Source organism: Sinocyclocheilus rhinocerous, unplaced genomic scaffold (assembly GCF_001515625.1).
Source record: "Sinocyclocheilus rhinocerous isolate Xijiao unplaced genomic scaffold, SAMN03320098_v1.1 scaffold7577, whole genome shotgun sequence".
In the NCBI taxonomy this organism is placed as follows: domain Eukaryota; kingdom Metazoa; phylum Chordata; class Actinopteri; order Cypriniformes; family Cyprinidae; genus Sinocyclocheilus; species Sinocyclocheilus rhinocerous.
The window spans coordinates 7,501-34,235 of record NW_015627604.1 but is presented as its reverse complement, the minus strand read 5'-3'; the positions used below and the strand labels follow the sequence as shown (position 1 = coordinate 34,235).

At 38.2% G+C, this 26,735-nt stretch overlaps 1 long non-coding RNA gene and 1 pseudogene across 1 annotated transcript; one reads left to right on the top strand and one right to left on the bottom strand.

The window, feature by feature from the left end:
• The first annotated feature begins 17,322 nt into the window (after nt 1–17,322).
• On the top strand, nt 17,323–19,689 carry LOC107731880 (uncharacterized). The gene is made up of 3 exons (XR_001638815.1): nt 17,323–18,912; nt 19,000–19,323; nt 19,515–19,689. It is a non-coding gene; the product is annotated as an uncharacterized LOC107731880 (long non-coding RNA).
• A 1,299-nt stretch (nt 19,690–20,988) lies between these two features.
• Nucleotides 20,989–23,621, bottom strand: LOC107731888 (leukotriene B4 receptor 1-like; annotated as a pseudogene).
• Nucleotides 23,622–26,735: the final 3,114 nt, after the last annotated feature.

Here is a 26,735-nt window from a genome sequence, read left to right as displayed (position 1 = left end):
AAAGGAAAAACATTAATTGCGGTTCTTGTCTAAAACCTGGCCCACAGTGATATCTCATTGGTCCAAAATGTAACTCCACATTAAACTGATTTAAAGATGAAATCCAACAACTTAATCCAACTAAAATCCAACTAATACAAAGACTTAAGTATGTTGTAAAGTTGTATCTTGCAATTGGTTAATTGTGTTTATTCTGTTGGGAGACAGTAGCAGAATATTGTAGACACATGGGGCCGGGCTCCCAAATATCCTAAAGCCAAGTTTTGACACCTCTCTCCATCACTCTTTCGTCTCTGATCCCATCAGATTGATTGCACTCCTGTGCCTCTTAGGAGCACCATCAGTCTTTCTGCACGGAGGACAAAACCAAAAAATCTTATTACAGGTAATTGCTTATTGTAGAAAATGTTAAATGTTTGTTATTTAATTCTTTTCTGAAAATCATTTGAAAGGGAACTTCATGAAAAATCCAGACCTTATTTGCCTGTTGTTTTGAATTCTCTCTCTCTTTCGGTTTCTCTCCAGGTCACAAGTAAGGGTGTAACTGGAAGCTCTGCGTTTTTATGCTGCTCTTTCTAAGATAAGACTTTGAAGTCAAGACAAGACAGTCTATTGAGACACAATGGAATCAGGAATATATAAGATGTCATTCAGAGAAATGTTTCAACTGAGGATCAAGATCCAGAATACAGCGTTTTCTCGGAGGAGTCTAAAGGTAGCTTCACTCTCATATTAACGCAAGTTAAATTTACTCTTAATAATAGGGACCACATCACATTAAACATACAAATTCATGCTGAAAAGACTTATTGTTCTTCATTTTTAACTAACGTAAGTATTTTTCAATGAAAACAGTACAATTTATTGTAGTCTAACCAATGAAAATGAGAATTTTTTTTGTCATCTGAAATAATTTTTGAAAAAATTTTGTACTTTATTTTTTATTTTTTTGAATTTTTATCATATCTTTTATTGATGAACTAAAGTCCACACACAACACACAGACATGTTCAATATTACTTATGGTGAACATTGCATTTAATATCAAGAGTACATGTGAAAAGCTTGTGAAAATCAACTGGTCTCTCAGGAGTATTGAAAATACTATAGTAAATTTACCAACAATTAACAATATCTGGTGTGCATGCGCTTGGATGCTGTTGACGTCCCTTGATGGTCACTTACGTATGAGGTCATCCAAGTGATGCGGAAGAGTTATGATATTTTCTGTTATTTGAAAAAGTAGTATTTAATCTTAATTTCAGACTTTCATACACAATATATTTAAGTTAAACATTTATTAATAATATTAGGGCACCATGGTTATCAAGTATGTTTGATGAATTGCATTTAATGAAGCACTTTTGTCATTGCTTTTTTGAAACATATGTTGTGCTTCGCTGGTATCACTGCAGGCCTGCTGTAGTTGCGTGCTCGTATCTGTGTATCTTCCTGCTGTGTTTTGGTTGTCAGTTGCTTTGTGTAAATTAGAGGGAAACATTTTAAGCATCATTAATACTATTAAATCATAATAATTTATAACAGGTTTATCTGCAGGGAAAAACTAACTATTATTATTGCTGTATAGTCACACAGCATGTGCAGTAGGGCTGCACGATTAATCGAATGCGATTGTCAAGCGCATTTTGTTAGTAAAGCCGGTTCTGTAATCAGCAGGAAATCATCATCACGTGCTTTCAGATGGAGCAGAATTTACTACACATAGCCGTAGTTCACTGATAAGTTACGCAAAAAAATCGCACTACGGCTAGTGAGCTACGGCTCTGTGAAGTAAATGCTGCTCCATCTGAAAGCATGTGAAAATACCACATTTAATAACATATTTTTACTCCAAACTCACTTCATAACGTCAGTCGAGTGTTTGAAGTAAATCCTTCTGTGAGATGATGTGGCTTCTTACACAGAATAAGGCACGCAACATATTTCATAGTATTTAAGCAGTGATAAAGGCATTGCATTATAAATATACTTTATTTTAATGAAAATTATAATAATAAGAACTCAGATAAACCGTATATTGCCGTAGTCGTGTGTTTATTAGTCGCGTTGAATCAATGAAAGCAGTTGAATCTTCTGTTTATCCAGCTACCGCTATAGGCATTTTCTGGGTTTCTTCTGCGAGGCGTATTTGGAGTTTCAGCGCAAGAGCGACCTCTGGCCTTTGGATGGAGATTTACTGCTGATCACAGAACCGTGCTTCACTGAAAGATACGCATGACAATCGCAGCTTCTGTCGAATCGCGATCTCGATTCCATTTCGATTTATCGTGCAGCCCTAATGTGCAGTTAGTTTTATTTGATTGTAGTTTGATTTGTCTAGTCTTACAGTGCGTTCAAGGTATTAATGTTTCATCAGTAGGGTAAAATCGGTTCAGATGTACAGGATGATGATGCAACATTTACTATATTATTAAATGTATTAAGTAATTAAACTCAAATTGGTCTATAAGTTCTGAAGAATGATGAAGTTTGAGATGTATATGTAATTCATGCAAAAAAAAAATTTTAATCCATTTTACCCCAAGAGGTCCAAATGTGGCATTGTGTCCGTGTCCTCAAACCTTCCATTAACAAAAAAAAGTGTTAAAGTATTTTTGTTAAAAGTCTGAGTTTACTTTCATCAGGATCTTCAAAGTTCTCATAATTTTACTCCATCTGTGTTACATGGGAATCAAACTCATGACATTGGCATATTGTTATGGTTATGATCTGTTTTGGTTTGGTTTTCTGTGTTTCCTTTCTCCTGCCTTGTTTGTTTCCATGGTGTTTGATTAATTAGCCTCACACCTGTTTCTGTTTCCCCCTGATTACGTTCCAGTATGTAAAACCTGTGTTTTCCATTATTCCTTTGTTTTGTCTGCTATTGAGTTTATTCCCCAATGTGCTACGTGAGTGTCTGTCTGCCCTGTATTTCCCCGAAGCGAAGATTAAAAGACTATATTTTGAGTTTACTCCTGTGTCTCCTCGTCTCCTCGTTCCACCTCCGTAGCCATTACGTAACAGAATAGCAGACCCTCAAAGTGAGTAAGATTAGCGGCGTTTTTCTTTCTTTTTTTTTTGTGTTTCTCCCCTCTCCCGGAATGGCAATCCCTGCCGTTCAACTCCTGTGCCTGGAGCAACAGGACCGTTCGCTGGAGGACCATACCAGGGACTTTCTCCAGCCCCACTCACGAACCAGAGACCAGCCAGCCGTCATCCCGCTGCACGGAGCAGATGCCTGAGCCCACCGTGACTGAGCCGATCGTCGCCCAGGAGCATGAGCCTCAAGACCGTTCTGACCAGGTGCGTGAGCCGGCAACATCGCCCGTCCCTGAGGGAGTACTGGTGGAGATCGAGGGCTTGGAGGGAAGCCCCGCCCACACTTCCGCCGCTGAGGGTGAGCTGCAACTGGTCACTGGACCAAATTATGAGGAACTAATGGACTGTTTCAAGGTGGATTTAATAGACTGGTTTGGGGAGGCATTACCTAGTTCTCCTACGTCTCCGCTGGTTCCGTCCAGCTCCGGTCCTGCAGTGTCCCCTCCCAGCCTCCCTCTCCCGCCTCCTCTTAAAGAACCAGTCAGTTCCTCAGCCCCATCTCCGCTGGTGCCTGTCAGTCCCTCAGCTCACCCTCAGTCAGCGCCATCTGGGCGCTCTGATTCGCCTAGGGACCTCCAGTCTCCAGCTCCGCCTTGGCATGAGGATTCCCTGCCTCCGCCTCCAGCCTCCGAGCCCTGGACTCCACCTCGGTCCTTCGACCAATCGGCTCCGCCTAGGCTCAAAGCTCCCTCGTCTCCACCATGGCCCGTCATCCCACCAGCTCCACTGGGCTCCCTCGTCCCTCCGGCTCCGCCTTGGTCAGGCGTCGACCATCCGTCGCCTCGGGACTCTACTCCTCCGGCTTCGCCTTGTCATTCCGTCCCTCTGGCTTTGTCAGGCTCCTTCTTCCCTCTGACTCCGCCTTCGTCCTCAGTTGCTCTGGCTCTGCCGCGGTCTTCTGGATCTCCGTCTCCGCCTCGGTCGCCTGAGCCTTCAGCTCCGCCTTGGCCCTCCGGATCCTCAGTGTCACCCTGGCTCTCCGTCTGCTCTGCTCCATCATGGGCTCCTCTTCCATCAGCTCAGTCTCCATCAGTCGGCCCCCTGGTGGGGTCAGCCATATCTCCACCATGGCTCCTCCCGCCGCCGACTCCACCGTGGGCTGCTATCCTGGCTGGCCTCTGGATTGCCATCTGGCTCCTCCTGCTCCGGGCTCCTCCCTGGCTCCTCCCTCCATCCACTCCGCCCTGGCACGATGAACTATGCTCCCTTTCCATTGCCTGCCCCTTGCCTGCCCCACGCCCACCTCCTGAACCCCCACCCTCCCTCCTCTGTTGGACTTTTGTCGGCACGAGGACGTGCCGTTCCGGGAGGGGGCGAACTGTTATGGTTATGATCTGTTTTGGTTTGGTTTTCTGTGTTTCCTTTCTCCTGCCTTGTTTGTTTCCATGGTGTTTGATTAATTAGCTCCACACCTGTTTCTGTTTCCCCCTGATTACGTTCCAGTATTTAAAACCTGTGTTCTCCATTATTCCTTTGTCTGTTATTGAGTTGATTCCCCAATGTGCTACGTGAGTGTCTGTCTGCCCTGTATTTCCCCGAAGCAAAGATTAAAAGACTATATTTTGAGTTTACTCCTGTGTCTCCTCGTCTCCTCGTTCCACCTCCGTAGCCATTACGTAACACATATAGTGATGATCTACTTGTTGAGTTACAGGAACTCATTTTTTGTTTTGTTTCTGCAGTTGCTGCTTCATCTGTGTATTTGCAGTGATGATAGATAAAGGTGAGCACTTAAACTACATTTAAGAGTTAAATTCATGTCTCATGTATAAATGCCAGATTGTGTGTTTGGACATATAGTGTTTCTCATTTCAGTGTCTTTGGATGTCACAGAGGCTGTTATTGGTGGTTCTGTTGTCCTGCCGTGTTCTAAACATCATCTTAAACCTCAAGACATTGAAGTGTTTTGGAGACACAATGACAGCAAGATTGTGTTCGATATAATCAAGGGTAAAAATTTAGACACACATGACCAACGGTACAAGAACAGAGTTGAACTTTTCACATCTAAGAATCTGAGACGAAACTACTCTATCAAACTCACTGATCTCAATCATGCTGATGCAGGGAAATACATCTGCTACATCACACCTTCGAATTAACAGGAGACTGTAGAGCTGATCATTAAGGGTGTGTGAAACTAGTTGAATCTTGATGATATTAATTTAAAAAAATAAAATGTGTAAAATCTGAATACAATAAGTGTTTGATCAACTACTGATGTTCCAGTCTGAATGCTGCTGTATATAAATGATAGACAGATCTGTTTTGTTTAACACAGTGCAGTAATGTTGTTGCTTTATTTCTTCTCTGGGTTGTTGCAGAATCAACAGCAGAAACAGGAAACAAATCCAGTGATCAAGAAAACCAAGGAGAAGATACAGGAGCAGACAGTGTGGAGAAATCAGGGCCAGTGCTCTCGGTTTACATTGTAGTACCTGTATTAGTATTATTATTTGCACTTATAGCAAATCAAATAATATTTTACTTGGGAATAAAAAGAGCTCAAGCAGCCTCGTTCGCTTCTGTTTCAAATGAAGAACAAACAACAGTACCATAAATGATAATTAGATAACATTTTTCATTATGTTTTACTTTTAGCTGAATTATTAAACCTTTAATTGGCTCTCTTTGGTGCAATTTCATGCTGTATTTTGCCACATGAATTATAATGCCACAGAATGAGACCTTCAACACTAAATAAGGACCAGGTTTTTGCTGTAGCTTAAAGGGATAACTCCACCAAAAATGAAAATTCTGTCGTTAATCACGCTCACTCGTGTCATTCTAAACCTGTAAGACTTTCGGTCATCTTTGGAACACAGATTAAGATATTTTTGATGAAACCTGAGGGCAACTGACACGTTCAAGACCCAGAAAGGTAGTAAGGACATCTTTAAAATAGTCCATGTGACATCAGTGATTGAACCGTAATTTTATGAAGCTACGAGAATACTTTTTGTGCACGAAGAAAACAAAAATAACTTTATTCAACAATTTCTTCTCTTTCATTTTGGGTGAAATATGCCTTTGAGAAATTATCTGCCAGTATGTTGCTGCCTGAGATAATTCTGTACCACAAGTGTTCTTTATCATATTGTTTGCCAATGTAAAAATGTATTTATTTTTGTTTATTTATTTTACATATTTTTTATGTACCATTTCATGTTTATGTTAAGATTAGAACTGCACATCATTTAACATCACATCATTTAACATTTAACATTGCAATTGTTAATTCCTGAAAACACAGAGATTAAATTATGGCTGTATATGCACATTGTGCAGAAGATAAAACATAAAAATGCGCACAAAAGATTGTGGTCAGCATTCAGATCTGCTACAGCTGTATTTTTTTTTTTGGTAGAATAAAACATGAGAGCCTTTTCAATTGTCTTCCTTTTCACAAGGTTTGATCTTCCATTCTAAAATCCTACAAGAAGTTCGAGAATGGCTCAAAAATACAAATTCTTTCCCAGGCTCTAGGAAAACGAACTAAATAGCTCTGGGCAATATGCATTCAATACTGGATCAACATCTTTGTTGGTCCTGGATCAACATTTCAGACATATTACACCTACACCAAAACCATATTGTACTCCTAAAACTAGAGGGAAATGATAAAGTAATAAAAAATTCTGGATTGTGCTTTGTTAGTAGAATGTCAAAAGTGGACTGTTGAAACAAAATAACTTACCCACTACATGTCAATTACAGAGTATTAGAAGACTGTTTAGGGGTAGGGATTAGGTTTAGGATTATGTTTTTTGGACAGGAATGCTTTTCCAGGATCAACAAAACATTTTGATCCAGGAACATGTCTTATTAAGTAGGACATCCCTATCAACCAATCAGATTTTAGTGTTGGGTTTAGGGCTAATTATACGGTTAGGCTTGAGTTAGAGTTAAGGGCTTGAACAGCATTTGGCTACATTTTATTTCAATAGACATTCTGTTGACTGTACGTAACTTTTTTTAACTAAATGTTAACTAGTCATTAGAGTATTAGTAGACTGTCTGCTTAATAACACTTTTGATGGTCCCTAACAGACATTCCACTGACTATAAATAACTTTGCACAGTAAACCTATTCCTCAAATCCAATTGGTTGATTGACAAGGATGTTGGTCCAGGAACATGTTGTACTTGTGAAATCACGTTCACCCATAGACTATAAATAAGATGCAAGATGTCCCGGGTTCAGATCCCGGACGAGCCCCCACTTGTTGAGAGTCACTACAAATAAGGAGAAGATGAGTGTATTTGCGTCGAAAAACATTTAAACTTTATTTAACCATCATGCTTAAAATGAATCATTATTAAACTTGTCTCAATCCAGGAAAACAGGACACAAAGACTGGAGAGCGGACACTGGATCCAACCAAGAGCAGAGATCTCCGCCAAGAGCAAAGAGATGTTTTATAGAGAAAGAACCACCTGCACACCAGCATTCCCAATCACACAGCAATCAACCGGACACCTGCAGAGAACACAGACACAACACATACACCCAAATGAGTAGTGACCAAGTGACGTCACAGATGTGCCTACAAAATCATGTTTTGCGAATTCTGCTCAGGATGCACACATAACTGCTAATGATCAGCCCATACGGCATCAAGAAACCAAGCAGAATTTCCAAACAGTGCTGCAGTATCACCTGAACTGCCTGTGTTTCTGACCTCCTCTGCTTTAAATAAAGCTTGCTTATGGATCTGCACGTCTCACGTCTTGTCAGCCCCGTTACAGAAACAGATGTGAGGACATTTTGACAGCATGCATATATTAAAAATAATATAATCTTCAGTGAATATCTATTGCACAAGTTTAATCAACAATAAATGCAAGTTCTTATCAGTCACATCCAGTTCATTTACATGAAATGTGATTAATACGGAATGATTTTAACATGCACCCTTCAGTGTCAAATGTGTTATCAGATCTGATTTATTAAAGTTGCAGTTTGTTCATATTCAGCCAAATCTGGCCATGCCCGAGAAAAAAATAGTATGTTCACTCCATATACTGTACAGTTACAATGATATTACATGACTTAAGCCGAAGTATAAGATTTTGGCCATAGTGTCCACTTCTAAATCAGTCATGCATTACATGAATGCAGGTGATATTTACAGTCATGTTTGGTATCATTTGAATAGTCTCAGGGCATCTGGTACAATGGTCTCATTCTTACAAGAGGTAAACTAAAAGGTAATACAGATCCTAAGCGTTTAGAGATATTTTGCTCACTATAGAGGGTGTGCCGTTGCCTAGTGTCTTTCATGCAAATTACTTTCTGTCCCAAAAGGTGTTAACTCTACTTGATCAATGCAAATTTCAATTGTTAGTTTCTGTCTCCATTTCGGGGGATGATTGTCTTGGTCTTAAGGTATTTAAGTAAAAACTGCAAGAACATCAGCGCGATTCTGTAGCCAGAAAGCCCGTAGTGTGGTGTGTGTCTCTACACTCCATACTATGTATTTTCTAAGGTCAGGTATGCATCTTTTACTCTTAGATTTATCTTTGAAAATTTGATGTTTGTATTGATATGATTTGATATCTTTGAATTGGCTAAGTAATTGGCATAATACATATTTACCTGACTGATAATAAATGATTACATTTGATTTTATTCCGTTTTACCCTGTAATTATTGACTGTAGTAGATTACGTTGTATCCTTGTCAACGCATTTCCTGCATCAGGTTAGTAACAGACTAAAATTCAGTTGTGTTGGAGCATGGGGCACGCCAACTGTATCTTTAGAGATCCGGCTAACACTTGGTATTAGTTCAAGTGTACTTAGATTGTAAGGGCTTATAGGGAATTTCCGTTTAGGTCAACTGGATGTTGTTCGACCAACCTAAATAGGGTGAGCCATGACCTCTGTTTATTGTAATGTTATTCTAGCTAAGTGTACATGGGAAACCATGGCATGACCATACCAAAGCTACTATCAGAGAAAGTAATGTTGGTCGGCTTATATCTATAGTAGTGGTCGTGACCTCTGACTAGAAATAATGTTGCTTTATTCAAGTGTGTACACATCTTTAAAAGTACTTTTAGAATGAGCAAGCATAGGAGCGGCCGTCTAAAGTTCTAGCCAATTACCTCTGTCTAATAACCAAGACTGACGAAAATGTGACTAAGATACACTAACAGTCGAAGCGATATCTTTGAGCGACATGAGCACCCGAATGAACGAGTACAATAATATTAAAGAATAAATAGAATAATCAGATGTCTAGATAAATTATCCTATAAATGATCAATAATAATTGACATTCTAACTCAAATGCGAGGTCATAATAAAATGGAGTCAGATTACAATTTAACTTAAATTAAATAACTTTGCGCATCGAAAAGACAGAACACGTAGGAAACCTTCATCCACCACTGGATACCTTCCTTGGACCAATTGTGTGGACCTTACAGAATGCTATTGTACAGGTCACCAAAAATCCTCATTAATTATCGAGCCAGAAATTAATTTTAGTAATAAGAATGGATTTACAGTTTTTTAAGTGTAGACAGCTAAGTATTAAAAAAGCTTGTATTATTCTTTATTAATCTATCTATCTATCTATCTATCTATATATCTATCTATCTATCTATGTCACATAAATGTCACAATAATAAAAGCATAAGCATAAATAAAAGCATAAATTTAAAACCATAAATAAAGAATATTTACATATTTCATTAACTTCAGCTGCCTATGGAGAAAAGCATCATATTGATAGTTTTACAGATGGCTGAAAATAACTCACCAATCAGCAGAATGATCAGAAGTCCATTCATTAGAGCAGAAATTATGATAATAATCTGCCATTGTGCTTGATTCTGATCAATAAACTCCGCCACTGTATGATTGTGACACTCAGTTGAGTTTCTGTAATGAAAGAGTTCACGGTCTGTTACTTAACAACTGTTGCTGTTAATGCAATCGTTGCAGATTTGCACCACTCAAAATACAGATTAGGGGTTGAACGATTTCTGATTTTTTAAAGTCGACTTTTTATGTGATGAAAGTCAAGTCGAGTCGAAGTCGATTAGTCGCTGATGACGTCATTAATGAACAAATAAGTCTGGAGCTGTGACAAACACCTTGTGCATGGCATATGACACAGCGCTGCCCACATGGCTGCTGCTCCTATAACAGCTGTTTTATCAGTTCTTTTGTCTTTGGGTCGTTATATTTCTCACAGATTTCTGCTCATTCTAAATCAGATACAGATAAAGTAGCACAGTAAAGATTACATTAATATGAATGCATTAGTGAGAGCGATTGCGTGTGTGAATTAATTCTACCTGGCAGCGTTTCTCTACTAGTAGTGAAGCTGTGGAATTTAGTTGTTAAGAAGAAATATATGCTTGAACATTTCAGTTTCTAAGCTATTTTATTGAGAAATCACAGAACAGTGTTGACAATAAATTTCCACTCTGAATGATTGTGCGCACGCGATCTGCGCGTGATGTACTGTACGAGCTACTGTATGTAGCCTATGTGTGTGCGTTACATTGCAGCAGCGCATTAGATTAGAATGGCGATTAACTTACCTGTACAATAAGCTGTTTAAAACGTGCATTCTCCCATTCAATTTCGAGCATCCAGTAATATAATCACACATGTCTTGTGGACCGCTTTCAGAGTATGCATTTATTTGTCATTTGAACTGTTTGGAAACGGAGCGTAAATTTGGAAGTCCTTCAAAGATGTCTTATCCTGTTGCGCCCTCTATAGAACCAGCGACTAGTCGACGTCAAACTTAAAGCGGCATGGCAGAGCATTGAAGTCGACTAGACGATTAGTCGGCACAACCCCTAATACAGATATTATATAATTTATGAATTGAAGCAGTAAATAATATGCATGTAAGTAGTATTCATGTCTTTATCACTGACAGCAAATGAACTCACCGGTGAAGTATATTCTGGTGCTGTTGCTGAGTTTTGGAGGTGTGCGTGTGTTCATACAGTAATAAACTCTTACTTCATCAGCAGTCACATTATTAATAACCAGACTATGTTTAAACTTCACTGAATATTTCTTTATGAATGTATTATTCAAGTAAAAAGGTGATGTTGTGGTTGACAATGATTGTAGAATCACTGTTGGAGGATCTGCTGTTTTCAGTAAAATCCAATAAACCTCATTTTCATCAAGATCACAGTTTATGCTCACATTTGATCCCAGATCAGTCAGTAAATCTGCCACTGCATACTGACAACAGATTAATACATCTGTAAGATTAAAAACTCACAGAGCTGAAGCTGAATGATCTTCATGTTGTTGTCGTGGTTAAAACACTTCAGTATGAAATCTGTTTCCCTCCACTTAACATTTGAAATAAAGTTACTGCAGCTTTGAGCCAAAGACAGGAAGACACATATATATATATATATATATATATATATATATGATCCAGATGCTAATGCTCTATATCTTGTTTTGTTTTGTCCTTTGTTGTGAGCACATGGTTCAGTTGATGCTCTTGTGCCCATTGTAGACAGTGGACAGGGGTATCATGCTCACTTTGACTGGTCTACACAGCAAACTGTGATTCACTGTGTTCTGACAGCTTTCTGTCATGGCCAACATTAAGTTTTTCAGAAATTTGAGCTACAGTAGCTTTTCTGTGTGATTGGACCAGATGGACTAGAATGGCTTTATCTTGCTAGACATGACTTGTCGTTTTGGAGATGCACTGACCCAGTCGTCTAGTCATCACTGTTTGATCCTTCTCAAAGTCACTCAGATCTTTTCACTTGCCCATGTTTCCTGTTTCCAGCGCATGAAATTTAAGAACGGACTGTTCACTGTTGTGGCTGATCAGTGTAACTTCACCTCCCTCTTGAAACACCATCTCTTCTCTTCTCTGATGACGTGTTTACTGGCATGAGGGCGGGACAACCTGTCACTCACATTACATCACAGCACTAGCAAGCTACAATGATCCAATCAACTCCAGATAAATAATATCAAGCCCTACTTTTGTATGTTCAAGAACCCATTTCACTATATGTCACAATAAGGATGAAAAGACTATCACATGCTGTTTCATACGACTGACTTACTCATAAAGACAGTCCTTTGTCACCACCTATTGGTGTAACCTAGTGTAACAATGTAACCTGCACTGAAATCTTTGAAAAATCCCCACCACTAACACAGACTGACAGTTGGTCTAGTCACAAGTTATATTTTTAATGTCTAATAAACTGATTTCTAACAATTAAACACAAGAAGAATAATACTGTAGCTGAATCTTTCTTTTTTTTTTATAGCTATAACATTGCCTGGGCTGGGCTAAAAATGTAGGCTATATATACATTATTCTTGATCAACACAAAACAACTAAGTGCATTATAAGCCTGTTTTTTTAATCCTGTTTTTAATAAATGGCATATAGTTGCAAATGATCATTAAATAAACATTGTATATTTTGTTAATGATCCGTTAATGATCAGTTGTACAGTCTCCTGTTTAGAATAAGATGAGTGTGTGATGAGCAGCTGAACTGTCCTGCGTCAACATGAGTGAGATTGTTGAGTTTGAGGGAGAACTTTCATCTCTCATACGCCTCTGGGAAAGTTTGGTTTTAAACTCCATCCACCTGTCCATCCTCAATACCGCTTATTCTCTGTAATGTATATACTGTATCTATGGGTGTCATAGCTTTCTGTGATAAAAGTCTGCCCCCTTGTGGTGATACAGTAACAATGTTTTTGTTCAAGCTCCTTTTAAAAAACAGTTCAGAAAATAATGTATGTTGAACAGATGCACTGTGTCGAGTGATTTATTGTCTGTCAGCACTGTGCTTATTACATACACTATAAACTGGCGACAAGGTCTGCATCGACAACTACTGATGTCAAAAAAAACCTGGACATGTCCCCAAAATCACAAACAAAGACATGTCTCCAAAATTCCTTAAGGCTCACCCAGGGCCTTATGCAATTAGTCCCAAAACAGAGATAGAAGTGAAAACACGTAACCATGAGTTCTTCATTGTGGCAGACAATAAAAGGGTTAACAAAACATTACAAGGCTGCCAACTCTCATGTACTCAGCGTGAGACTCATGCAACTCACACAGTTCTCACACCACACACCCATGACAAGAAAGAGGAGGCAGCACTGTGTAGCGCCAAGTTTTTTTTTTTTTTTACTCCAAGCTGAACTCAAAGGTTGGCAGCCCTCATGTATTACTAGCACAGATGTAAACAAATGTGATTAATGAAGCAAATGGTCTAACATCAACTTACACAGTCAATCGAAGTGACTTGAGACTCGCAATGTGAACTAATCATTTATGTTTCCTGTACAGAGTCTATGTGTTTTTTTTAACAAAAATATAATAATAATATCATATTATTATATTATTATAATAATTATAAATGATACGATTTTCACTAAAAGTAAATGTTTTGTCATAAATGACTCACCAAACAAATCCCATTAGGCCCACTCTTCATATGTCCTCCACAACATGAGAGTTATTGCTCACAGTGCACTCACCCGAGACAAATTCTTCCTTCTGTGCTGAGTATTGCAGGAATTTTGCACATAACTTGTCACAGTCAGGTTAACAATGCTTACTTTGTGGGTGAAAAGACATGGTAATGGGCTCTTTACATGCACTGAGGCTCTCTGTGGGCCCAATGACACCTTGATTGCTCCTGGGATTCCCTGCTGTATTTCAGCACCAGAAATCTGTACAGAAATGGGACTGGACTCTTTTTGTGACAGTGTTTATATCTCCAGCATCCTGGTGCCGTGTGTCTCCATGGTAACTCCAGGCCTTGAATGTAAAACATCAAAACACTGACATCATGTGACACACCTCTGCAAAACTAAATGAGACGCATCTACAGTATGTATTTGAGAACCAGTCTGATCACTATGAGAACATAATGTCACTAGTATTTTGTCTAGCCTATATAATACAAAAACACAACAATGCAGTAATACAAACTACACAAATGTTCTGATTTTTCAGTCAAGGTATTTATGGTTTTCTCACACCAAGCATTAATGTTTTATATTAAATAATGTTGTTATTGGTGTTTCAGTGGTTCCTCCACTGAACATGATCTTAAACTTCAAGACTTCTCTGATGTGAGCTGGAGACGCAATGACAGCAAGATTGTGTGTGATAAAATTCCCAAGTCATTTACTACAGAATGAAGTCTCATGATACAACAACAGAACAGAAACTTTCCCAGATGACTATGAGAAAGGAGACATTAAGGTCAACAGAACTACTGTATAAACTGATTTTTTTATTCCCTAAACCTATACCTTCAACTAAACATAACCCTCACAGCTTCTGACATTTTTGAATTTCCAAAAACACAATTTTGTATGTTTTGTTGTTTGTCATTTGGTTTATGAGAACACTTCCTTTGTCCTCATAACCCAAAATGGCTTAAAAAAAAAAAAACGTTTAAATTGTTACCATGTTTATACACTGGTTAACTCAATGCAGGTGACTTTTCAGTGTAAAAAAAAGGGAACTTTTCATAGTTATAACAACATTTGAAAGGAAAATTAATGAAAAAGCCACACAATATGTGCCTGCTGTTTTCAGTTCTGTCTCTTTCAATTCCTTTGCAGGTTATAAATGAGACTCAAACCAACAACAAAAGACAACAGTCAAATGTTATCATTTGTTTGTCACTAAACACATGATCTGCCCACTCACCCTCCCAACTGACAACTAACCAGTTTTGCCAGAATATTACAGTGTCTTCACAATGCAGTTTGTCACGAAGGAACTATGAGGCACAGCTCAGGTATGAAAATAAATTAATAATTAAATGCATAATGCAGGTATCTATAGTTATATTCTATTCAGTATTCTATTTGTTCAACTGCATCGGTCAGTGTTGTTAATATCAAGCAAAGCAGCTCAAATATGAGGATATAACTGGAAGCTTTGTGATCTGGTCCAGATTATACAATAACATTAAACTATAAAGTTAAGATAAAGCAGTGTATCAAAGGCACAATGATTCAGGAACATAAAAAAACCCCATAATTTACAGAAATTATTCACTTGAGAAACCTGACACCAGAACATTTTCTCAGAGGAGTCAATGAAAGGAAGCTTCATTCTCTAACTCATGTAAGTTACTGATTAAATTTACTCATTATTACTTTTATTCTTGTTCATTTCACTAAAGTCAAAAAGCCAGGGTCACATCACATCACACGTAAGGATGCCTATATGTATAACTTAATGGACCCAGAGATTGACTGGTCAGAAGAGAAAAATGTAATAATAATTTTCTCAACTTTTATGCCAAAAATCATTAGGATATTAAGTAAAGATCATTTTCCATGATGATATTTTATAAATTTCCTACTGTAAATATATCAAAACTTCAGTTTTGATTAGTAATATGCACTGCTAAGGACTTTATTTGGACAACTTTATTTAGTTTTTTTTTTTGCACCCTCAGATTCCAGATAATCAAATAGTTGTATCTCGGTCAAATATCGTCCTATCCTAACAGACCATACATCAATGGAAAGCTTATTTAGCTTTCGGATGATGTATAAATCAATTTAGAAAAATTGACACTTAAGACTGGTTTTGTGGTCCAGGGTCACACACACACACACACACTTCAAATTTAAAATGATTTTTTTTTTTTACTTAAGTCATGAAAAGAGATCTTTGGAGATCTGATGGCAGAGAATATTATTATTATTATCATTATTATTATTATTTAGTACTACTAATAGTGAAGATTGAGTAGAAGAGTAGAAGAAAGTGAACTTCTGTCTCAGGAGTCTTGAATATACTGAAGTAAATTTGAGTACGATTAGCAAATATCTGCGCATGTCTGATCATTCACGTGGTTGCGTCGGAAGTAGTCAGAGGACAGCATGGCTTGCTGACGGGAAAGCTCTGATGATACTCTGTTGTTTGAATTAGTATTTAATATTTATTTCAGTCATATTTATATGCAATATATATATACATATTAATATTAATATACACATATTAATATTATTGGGCAGAATGGGCACCATGATTATCAGGTATATTTCATGATTTCTTAAAGAACATGTGTTCTCCGGTATAATTGAAGGCCTGAGTACGTTGTTTGTATCTGCATCTGATGGTCAAATGCTTTATTTACACTAGATATAAGACAGAAATCATTTAAGCATCATTAATACATTATTAATTTATCATTAATTCATCCTTAACAGTTTTGAGGCTTGTCTGAGACTTGTAGCAGCACTTGAATATTGTTGCTCTCTTGTTGCTCTGATTGCTTCTATTGTTCTCCTCATTTTTAAGTCGCTTTGGATAAAAGTGTCTGCTAAATGACTAAATGTAAATGTAAGTGATACAACATTTAATATATTATTAACGGTAATTATTGGATATATGTGTTAATTTAGTTGTAAAATGATGTATTCAAGTTGAGCTTTATTGTCATTCCGCTACATGTGGGGACATACAGTGGAACGAAGTGTCGTGCCTTTACAGGACCACGGTGCTACATAAATACAGACATGCAACAATGAAGTAAAACAGTACATAACTATACAAAACTAACCTACTGACAGATTTTGATTATAAATATACTATATATAAATGTTTACCTATACATAAACGAAAAAAATACAAATACAAAAACAACAACAAAATAATAATATATTATTTGGCAGATTTGTTATAATAGCAATAAACTATGTATTCTGATTGAATGATTCAACTCAGTTGGTCTATCGGTTATGATAAATTAAGATGTATATCTAATTCAGCTTGCTGGGGAACAGTGCAAGATGATTTGTAGTGCATGAGCATGTAAACATATTACTGAGTCTTTTGTGGGATTATGTACACACAGCAGTTTGTGTGAAAAGTGTGTAGTGCGCATAGAGGAGAGTGTGTTACTACAGGTGGTCTGTACAGGCCCACTCACCTTTGTGTAGCACCTTTGTGTAAAATAAAGTTTAAAAGTGTAAAATAAAGTGATGTGGTAAGGTTGGGGGGTGGAGGAGGTGAGATGGTCCATGTTTCAGGAGGTAGGGGGTTTGTGTGGGGTTTCAGAGGAGGGCGGGGTGATTTGAGTTCAGGGCTCTCACAGCCTGGGGGAAAAAGCTGTTGAGCAACAGCTAGGTTCACTAGTTGTTCAGATTTGTATCTCATTTAGAAGTCAGAACAATGTCACAGGTTCCCTCTCTTTTCCCTCACCTTCTGTCCTGCCATAAGTCTGTGACAGAATAGCGGCCCTCACCAGTGAATTCAGTTGGGGTTTTCATGTTCAACTCACAAGGACTGTCTGCTACAAAATGTCTGCTCACTGGAGGAGTATGTGGAGGAGTTTTTGGAACTGTATCACAAGTCATGATTGAATGATGAAGCTCTCAAATACTTAGATTACATCCTCTACCAGATGCTGCTTATGAATAAGGGTCATCGGCCACTGGTGGAATTAATTGATAACACCCTATGGGTATGTGGATCATCATACACCTTGGGTGCGGTGGAGGAGCTTACTGCCACTCTTCCCAGAACCACTGTCACCTTCAGTACTCATCACCACACCTGCTCCAATTCTGAAACTGCCATCGTCCAGCACTGACCTTCCTCACATTCCAGAGCCCATACCTGCCACAGACCCAGAGCCCATGCCAAAGATGTAGAGGAGCCTGCCACAATGTCTGTCCCAGAGCCTGAGCCTGCCACCCAGTTGAGCTAGAGTGGCTTATTGACCTGCATGCCACAGAGCCAGTTCCCACACTTGTCTCCGCCCTCTAACCTCTTTCTCCTCTGCCGGTCAAGTCCTGCTGGCTTGATGTCCTGGTTCTTCTTGGAGTCCTTCCTCTCCTGTTGATTTCATCCAACCTTCAAGCCTTTTCATCTCCATTGGTTCCGTCCAATCCCTAAGCTTCCTTGTCTTGGCCACAGAGGCCATCCCAAGTTAACTTGGCCATAGAGGCTGTTCCAAGTTTTCATCATCTCAGCCATGGGGGCCATCCCAAGTTTCCTTGTTTTGGCCATTCAAAGCTCCTTCACCCCGCTGGTTTCATCGAGTTCATCGGCTCTATCATTCCTCCAGCTCTGCCTTGATGCCTTGGGCATCACCCTGGATCCACCACGGGCTTCCAGGCCTCTGGCTGCTTCTCAGCCCTCTACCCCTTCGGCCCCACCAGGTTCCGCCTTCCCTTCGACTCCACTATTGTCCTCAATCACTCCGACTCGACTACGGTCTTCCAAGCACCAGGCTCCGCCTGAGTTCTGCCCTTCAGACCAACTGTGCCATCCTGGGTCCTCGGCTACTGTCACGGTTTCCCTCTGTTCTCCCTCACCAGCATGTCACACCATACTCTCTGTGCTGATCACTCATTGTCAATCATCTCTTCATCAAGGATTGTTTCAAGCTCACACACAAACACACTGGTTGTCTACCGTCCTCATTGTTCACCTCATTATTTCCTCAGTCTTGACTCCTTTCCTGTGATTACCACCTGCAAACCTCAAACCTTCCATTGACAAATAAACACAAAATCTCAAGCATACTGTATAAACATTAATATCCACATAAAATAAATTCACAGACACAAGTGTTTTCCAATGACTAAATGTGTGATCATGTAACAACATTTTTAAGAGTATTTCCCTTTATTAATAAACATACTGAGAAGGTGGGAGAACATCTTACCTCATTTGTGTTACATGGGAATCAAACTCATGTTGGCACTACTAGTATAATCTACTGTTTTTGTATCCTTTGTTTCTGCAGTTGCTGCATCGTCTGTGTAATTTTATTGTGGATAAACACAGGTGAGCAACTAAACAAAACTACATTTGAGAGTTAAATTAATTGTGCATGTATAAATGACTGACTTTACAATAAAAGTATGATTTCAGTGTCTCTGCAGGTCACAGTAGAGGGTGTTATTGGCAGTTCTGTTGTCCTTCCATGTTCTTCCAAAGATGATCATAAACTTCAAGACAGTGATGTGCATTGGAGACGCAATAATGATGATATTGTATATAGTATAATCAAGGGTAAAGATTCAGAATTGGGACAGGACCCACGGTACAAGAACAGAGTTGAAACGTTCCCAAAGGAATATAAGAGAGGAAACTTCTCCATCAAACTCAACAATCTTCAACACACAGACGCAGGAAAATACATCTGTTACATCACATGCTCATCTGATCTTCCTACTGTTCTGTTGCTCATCAATGGTGTGTAAACTGGTTGGTTGAATTAATGTATGCTAATTTTAATTAAAATGTTTTATAAATTCTGAATACAATGAGTATTTGACCAGCTAGTGATGTTCCAGTCTGAATGCTGCTGCATATAAATGAATGACTGATCTGTTGTTTTTATCACACTGCAGTGATTTAGTTTTTTCTTTACTGTTTTGTTGCAGAATCAACAGCAGAAAAAGGAAACAAATCCATTGAACAAGAAAGCCAAGGAGAAGATACAGGAGCAGACAGTGTGGAGAATCCATTCCCTGTCCTTCATAGGACAAGATATGCTACTATCATTGCCTTTGTATTACTTATAATTGCCTGTTTTATTATGTTTCTTTTAAGAAAAATAATTCAAGCTGCCTCATTTTCTTCTGTCATAACGGAAGAACAAGCAACAGTCATATAAATGACAAACAGGTCCAAAAGTCACTTTTCACTTTCTGTAACATTTGTGATTATTGTCTACTAGCTGAATTGTTACATCTTTCTTTGGTTCTTTCGTTTGGTGCCATTACATTCTTGCTGAATGAATTGCATTGTTCTTATTTTATAACAGAATGAGACTGAAAGATAAGAAACATTTTTTTTGCTGTACCTAAAGGACAAACAAGCCTGTCAGTATGTTCCTGACTTAATTCTGTGTTCTTTGAATTAGTGAAAGAATTAGTTCTTTGGTCATGTAGTGTTTGGCAATATTAAAGGTATTTTGTATTCCTTATGTATTGTTTCATGTTTAAATTAGAACCACACATTATTAATCAAATGTGATTTGTTAATTCCTGATAGCACGTCATTTAAATAATGTTTGTGCACAATGTGCACTAAACAAAACATATAAAAATGTGCACAAACATCACATAAATTTTTATTGTAGAATAAAATGTGAAGTCTCTTCAGGTGTCTTCATTTATTATATTAACAAATCGTGAACTTCCATTCTAAAATCTTACAGGAAGTTTCACAGGCAAAAACAAACAAACATTTCAGTCAAAGAAGAGTCTTAACCTGAATACCACACCATACCAACTTAAACCATAACCTAGCCCTAAAACCAGAGGAAAATAAGTTGATCAAAATAGAGTTCAAGTCCTTAACTCATGCCTAACTCTAAACCCAACCTTGAAGTCTGATTGATAGGGATGTTGTTCCAGGACCAACAAAGTTGTTGATCTAGAAAACATGTCCTACTTGGCAAAATCACATTTACCTCTATATACAAAATCCTCAGGGAAAGTCGCAGATGTGCTCTTAGCACACTTGTATGTCAAACATACAGTTTGCACCACAAGCATGTTTGCAAAAGTGTTTAACATCCCTAAAACAAGATACATTTAACAAAGAAGGCAATTGTTTTCAGAATAGCAAATCGTTCAAAGCATAAACAACAAAATATAGTAAGGTTTTGCTCAAAGCTAGAACAACAATTAAAAATAGTGAATTTTGTCATAATGACAAACATTTCTACTGCTCTACTAGCCTCTTTCTGAGTTGTTTGTATAGGCCTTTGTCTCTCTGTTGTGTGGCGCCATCTACTGGATAAAAACCGAACCTAAGTCTTGAGACCAACTTAAAAATGTATTTGCATTATATAACAAATTATCAAACAAAATGAAATTTATCTTAAAGAAAGTGGTTCTGTAAGTTCACTTACGTGAACTTGCCCTTTTGTTTCCCAGTAACAGCATCATTCAGTCTAATATATACAAATGTATAAAGAAAAATGCCAAGACCCAAAAACAAGCCCAACATGTTCCTTCCCATTTCTCAAATGTTCAAATCAGCATAATAGCTTGTGGTGAAATCAGACTCTGTCTTTTAGATGATCAACCTCTTCTTTCTTCTCTTGATCCTGATTTTTCTGATTCTGCCGGTTCTTTCGCATGGACTCGAAAATTATCTGCCAGTGGGGTAAGTAAAATATTCTTAAAACAAGAGTATTTTACTTACCCCACTGGCAGATAATTTTACTTGTTTTAAGCAAAAATGCGCTTAATTTAGTTTTTTTCCCCCCCCTGGAAACAAGACTAAATATCTTAAGTCATTTGGCTTATCTAGTAAAAGTATCTTGATTTAAGAATGAAATATTTGAGATATTTTGACTAGAAACAAGACAAAAATACTAAGTAAGATAAGCCATTTTTTTGCAGTGTTGAATCCTCGAACAGCCGTGCCATGAAGGCCAGGCCTTCACGTTTAATGTATGACTTTCCAGCAAAGGTGTAGAGAACAGGGTTTATGCAGCTGCTGAATAAGGTGATAATGGAGCTGAAGCCTCTGAATGTAAATTACCGGTAGTTGCTTAATTTACCCCCCAAAGACTGATGTGTTTCAGTCAAGCTGTGCACACACACCTCCACCATATTCATGGTGTGGAAAGGAAGCCAGGTCAAGCCAAAGGTGATGACAATCACCAGGATGAGTTTCTCACTTCGGATATGCCTACGAAACCGTGTCTTGCGAATTCTGCACAGGATACACACGTAACTGCTCAGTCCATACGGCATCAAGAAACCCAGCAGAACTTCCAAACAGTGCTGCAGTATCATCTAAAACAGAGTAAGGTCATATATGACAGCATGCGAATAATTAATAAACATAATTTCATCTCATAGGTAGTTTAATTTTGAGATATTTTTCAGATTATTGATGATTGATTAAGACTTCTCAGTAGGTATTTTTACATGCACTAATTTTCGCCAATCCGATTTCAAATTCTGAAAGTTCTGTTTTTTATAAACTCTAAACCACGCAACCTGATTCACATAATCATGTGCATTACATTAAAATTCAGCACATGTGCAGTGCTTAGTCAGCACGTTCAAAACTGTACGATACGAGAGTGCGATAATATAACCGGAGCTACTGTGAGTATAATAATCATTTTTGCTTTGATATCTAAAAAGAAAGCTGACGTATAAATCTCCCATGAGCTTTTATCTAATATTTAGTAAATATTCAGTATCGACCACTGAGCATTTTTTTCCTGTTGGTGGTATTATTTCAGGATTACACCAAACTTTTCAATCCAATGGAAATGTAATTAAAATTGAGCTCAAATGGATAGATTGAGGTGTTTGCATGAAGCCTCTTTCAGTCTGACTGAGCTATCAGTCCGATTACTAATGGACTATTAGCTAGTTATAATTGAAAGAGTGAGACATTCTAGTATATTGTGTTTGATCACAGACCCTTTTCACACTTCTGAGTTCACTGAAGTGGAATGCATTATAGATAGATAAACCATGATGCCTCTGCTTCTACCAGGTTTCTTGCTAGCTAGCTAGTTTCCACTTTCTACTAGGCCTTATGTGTGTTTATAGCTAGAGCAGACATTAACATTGTGTCATTAACATTGATTTTTGTCTTTAGACTAGGAAAAGACATTGTAGTGGAGTTTACTGTAGTGTTTTCCCTTCTATGACAATTCCGCTCTAAAACACAGAAGCTAAAATTGGACCATTGCATCAGAAAGCTTAGCTGTGCGGCTACATGTGCAATTCAGTTGTAATTTTTTTAAACTTAAAACAGTAATATAGCATTTTGACACACTACATCACTACTAAAAATAGCTAGTTATTGGAAAAGCAACAGTGAACATCTGAGCTACTGTGGTTTAAACATAGTTAAGTTAGTATTGCTACTTTCACATATACTGCCCCACATTGCTATATGCATACATTGAGTTACTATTCTTTTTAATTGTTACTAAATAGTATTAGTTTGTAAATGTTTATCCGGCAAACATAACTCACATCTTGGGGCAGTGGATGTTTACAAGCACACATTAAAAACTTTGGCTCTTGCTCACTCCAGAAAGTGGTCCAGAAAACAGAGTTAGGTACTGATATTCCCAAAGCAAAAATCCACAGCCCTATCAACACCCGAATGATCACCCTCCGGTCTGTCAGCACACCAGCATGTTTCCACCAAACTACAGCCACCATCCTGTGCAGACTCATTAGCGTTATCAAAAATATTGAAGCGTACATGTTGGCACTGCAGAGGTACATCAGAATCTTACAAAGTGGCAGGGTAAAAATCCAGTTGCGTCTTAACAAATAAACAATGAAATAAGGCATCAAAAACATCAAGAATTCATCTGCAAAGGCTAGGTTTAGGATCAGGAGGGTTGTGATGGAACAGTGGCGGGTACGGGCCAGGATGCTCCAAATGATCAAGAGGTTTCCAGAGACACCAATAGGTAGGAAAAGGCAGAGGATCAGAGCTCCTGTGATTGATCGAGGGCTATGTCTCACGGCTGTGTCAGTAACATTGTTCATTCCAGAGTTGGTGGTGTTGGTGAGAAAGTGGTTGGACAGTTGTTCTTCTTAGAGAACAACAGTCGTCTGAGTAACTCTCGACTTCAATGTCACCTGCAGCAACATCAATAGAGACTAAACTATTTATTGTGCATTAGTACAGGTATACATTGATAGACTTCCAGATGAATTACCAAAATGATATTTTACCAAAGTGCATACTGGAGACAGCATAATGTGATCGTTATCTCAACTTGTTTCCTGTTTGACTAGACATGCCCGTCATAGCAAACAAATTCAATGCCAGCCATCTGTCAAAGGGCCACTAACATGTTACACAGAGAGAAAGAACACAAGTGATTGAACACAAAAGAAACAGAGGAAAGCAAAGGAGTGGTAAAATTACTTCCTTACAATTTTATAGCATTTGTGTGGATACTGCTACTGAAACCAAAGGTCAATTTGACCAGGACACCAAAAGTCACACATCTACTCTTAACAAGAAACACCATGGGATTTTTTACAACCACACACTGTCAGAAAAATGTGGGAAAATCGAACCTTTAGAGGTACACCAGCTTGTCACTGGGGTAGTACAATCACAGGAACACCTTTGAACCTTTTCTACTCCTAAATGATGCATATTTGTAGTTTCTTTATCTCAAACAGTAGAACATGATGCTAGCATCACCTAAGTCATGGGTTTGATTTCCAGGGAATACAACCGTCTATTCTGCAACCTGCTTGTCCCATGTAGGGTTGCAGGGATGCTGGAGCCTATCCCAGGGTCTTCTGCCGAAGGCATTGAAACACTCTTGACGGATGGCCAGTGGTAATACATGAGCTGATAAAATGTCTACCTTGTATACAAGGTAAGTTGCTTTGGATAAAAGTGTCTGCCAAATGTGTACATGTAAGGTGCTAATTTGCACCCTTTAGGCCAGGTGTTCTCAACTCTGGTCCATATTCCTGCAGAGTTTAGCTCCAACTTTGATAAAACTCACCTGCCAATAAATTTCTAGTAATCCTGAAGACCTTGATTAGCTTGTTCAGGTTGGAGCTAAACTCTGCAGGAAAGTGGACCTCGAGGGCCAGAGTTGATAACCCCTGCTTTAGGCATTGAAAAGGTACAAAGGTTACCTTTGGGGTATTGCCCCAGTGACAAGCATTTTCTGTGAGAGTGGAGAGAGTCAGGATCTCTCCCAAAGAACAGTGCCTTTTTTAACAATATAGTGTCCCTGTTCAAGACCTTGTCCCAAAGTGTGCTCTTAGCTAAGAGTAATAAAGGCTGTTTTTTGTAGACCCACTGTCTTGGATGCGTTCCAACCAGTGGTGTAGCCCTAAAGAAAAAAGTGGATTACTATTACCCAGTTTAATATTAATTAAGTAATATTAATGCAGTGCACTATAAAATTCGTTGACAGATAGTAGACATCCAGGTTGTTCCAGGTCTGTTGACCGCATTACAGTTCCATATATAATTTCAACAAGTCGCTTTGGAATTATATTCATTGTGAAAAGTGTTTTACAGATAAATCTGAATTTAATGTTTTATTTTCATGCAAGTGGGTAGAAAAAAAAATTAATATGCAATAAATTTGCTTTGGCTTTAGCACAGTGGACATTTAAAAGACAATAATTAGCTAAATAAAAGTAATTTATATTTATACTTATAATATGATGCCCAACATTTTTCTCACACAGCATAAGTGGGGTTTTATACATTAAAAAATATAGCTAATTTTATCATTTAGGAAGGGAATTATCCTCTGCAAGAGGATTTTCCAGCGTGTAGCATGAAAAAAAAAAGTTTTATACAAATAGGTACTGAATGGATAACAATTTAGATAGCATACATAAAGCGTGCGAAAAATGCGGCCTAAAAACAACCTGTCACTCGTCTTAGCTGATCGCGATCTCACAAAGTTCTGTTATAATCAATGAATCTATCTATACTTCACAATTTATCTTTTATTTACATCATTACACTCTCAGAAAAAAAGGTACAAAAGCTGTCACTGGGGAACCGTCTATTCTGCAACCTGCTTGTCCCATGTAGGGTTGCAGGGATGCTGGAGCCTATCCCAGGGTCTTCTGCCGAAGGCATTGAAACACTCTTGACGGATGGCCAGTGGTAATACATGAGCTGATAAAATGTCTACCTTGTATACAAGGTAAGTTGCTTTGGATAAAAGTGTCTGCCAAATGTGTACATGTAAGGTGCTAATTTGCACCCTTTAGGCCAGGTGTTCTCAACTCTGGTCCATATTCCTGCAGAGTTTAGCTCCAACTTTGATAAAACTCACCTGCCAATAAATTTCTAGTAATCCTGAAGACCTTGATTAGCTTGTTCAGGTTGGAGCTAAACTCTGCAGGAAAGTGGACCTCGAGGGCCAGAGTTGATAACCCCTGCTTTAGGCATTGAAAAGGTACAAAGGTTACCTTTGGGGTATTGCCCCAGTGACAAGCATTTTCTGTGAGAGTGGAGAGAGTCAGGATCTCTCCCAAAGAACAGTGCCTTTTTTAACAATATAGTGTCCCTGTTCAAGACCTTGTCCCAAAGTGTGCTCTTAGCTAAGAGTAATAAAGGCTGTTTTTTGTAGACCCACTGTCTTGGATGCGTTCCAACCAGTGGTGTAGCCCTAAAGAAAAAAGTGGATTACTATTACCCAGTTTAATATTAATTAAGTAATATTAATGCAGTGCACTATAAAATTCGTTGACAGATAGTAGACATCCAGGTTGTTCCAGGTCTGTTGACCGCATTACAGTTCCATATATAATTTCAACAAGTCGCTTTGGAATTATATTCATTGTGAAAAGTGTTTTACAGATAAATCTGAATTTAATGTTTTATTTTCATGCAAGTGGGTAGAAAAAAAAATTAATATGCAATAAATTTGCTTTGGCTTTAGCACAGTGGACATTTAAAAGACAATAATTAGCTAAATAAAAGTAATTTATATTTATACTTATAATATGATGCCCAACATTTTTCTCACACAGCATAAGTGGGGTTTTATACATTAAAAAATATAGCTAATTTTATCATTTAGGAAGGGAATTATCCTCTGCAAGAGGATTTTCCAGCGTGTAGCATGAAAAAAAAAAGTTTTATACAAATAGGTACTGAAT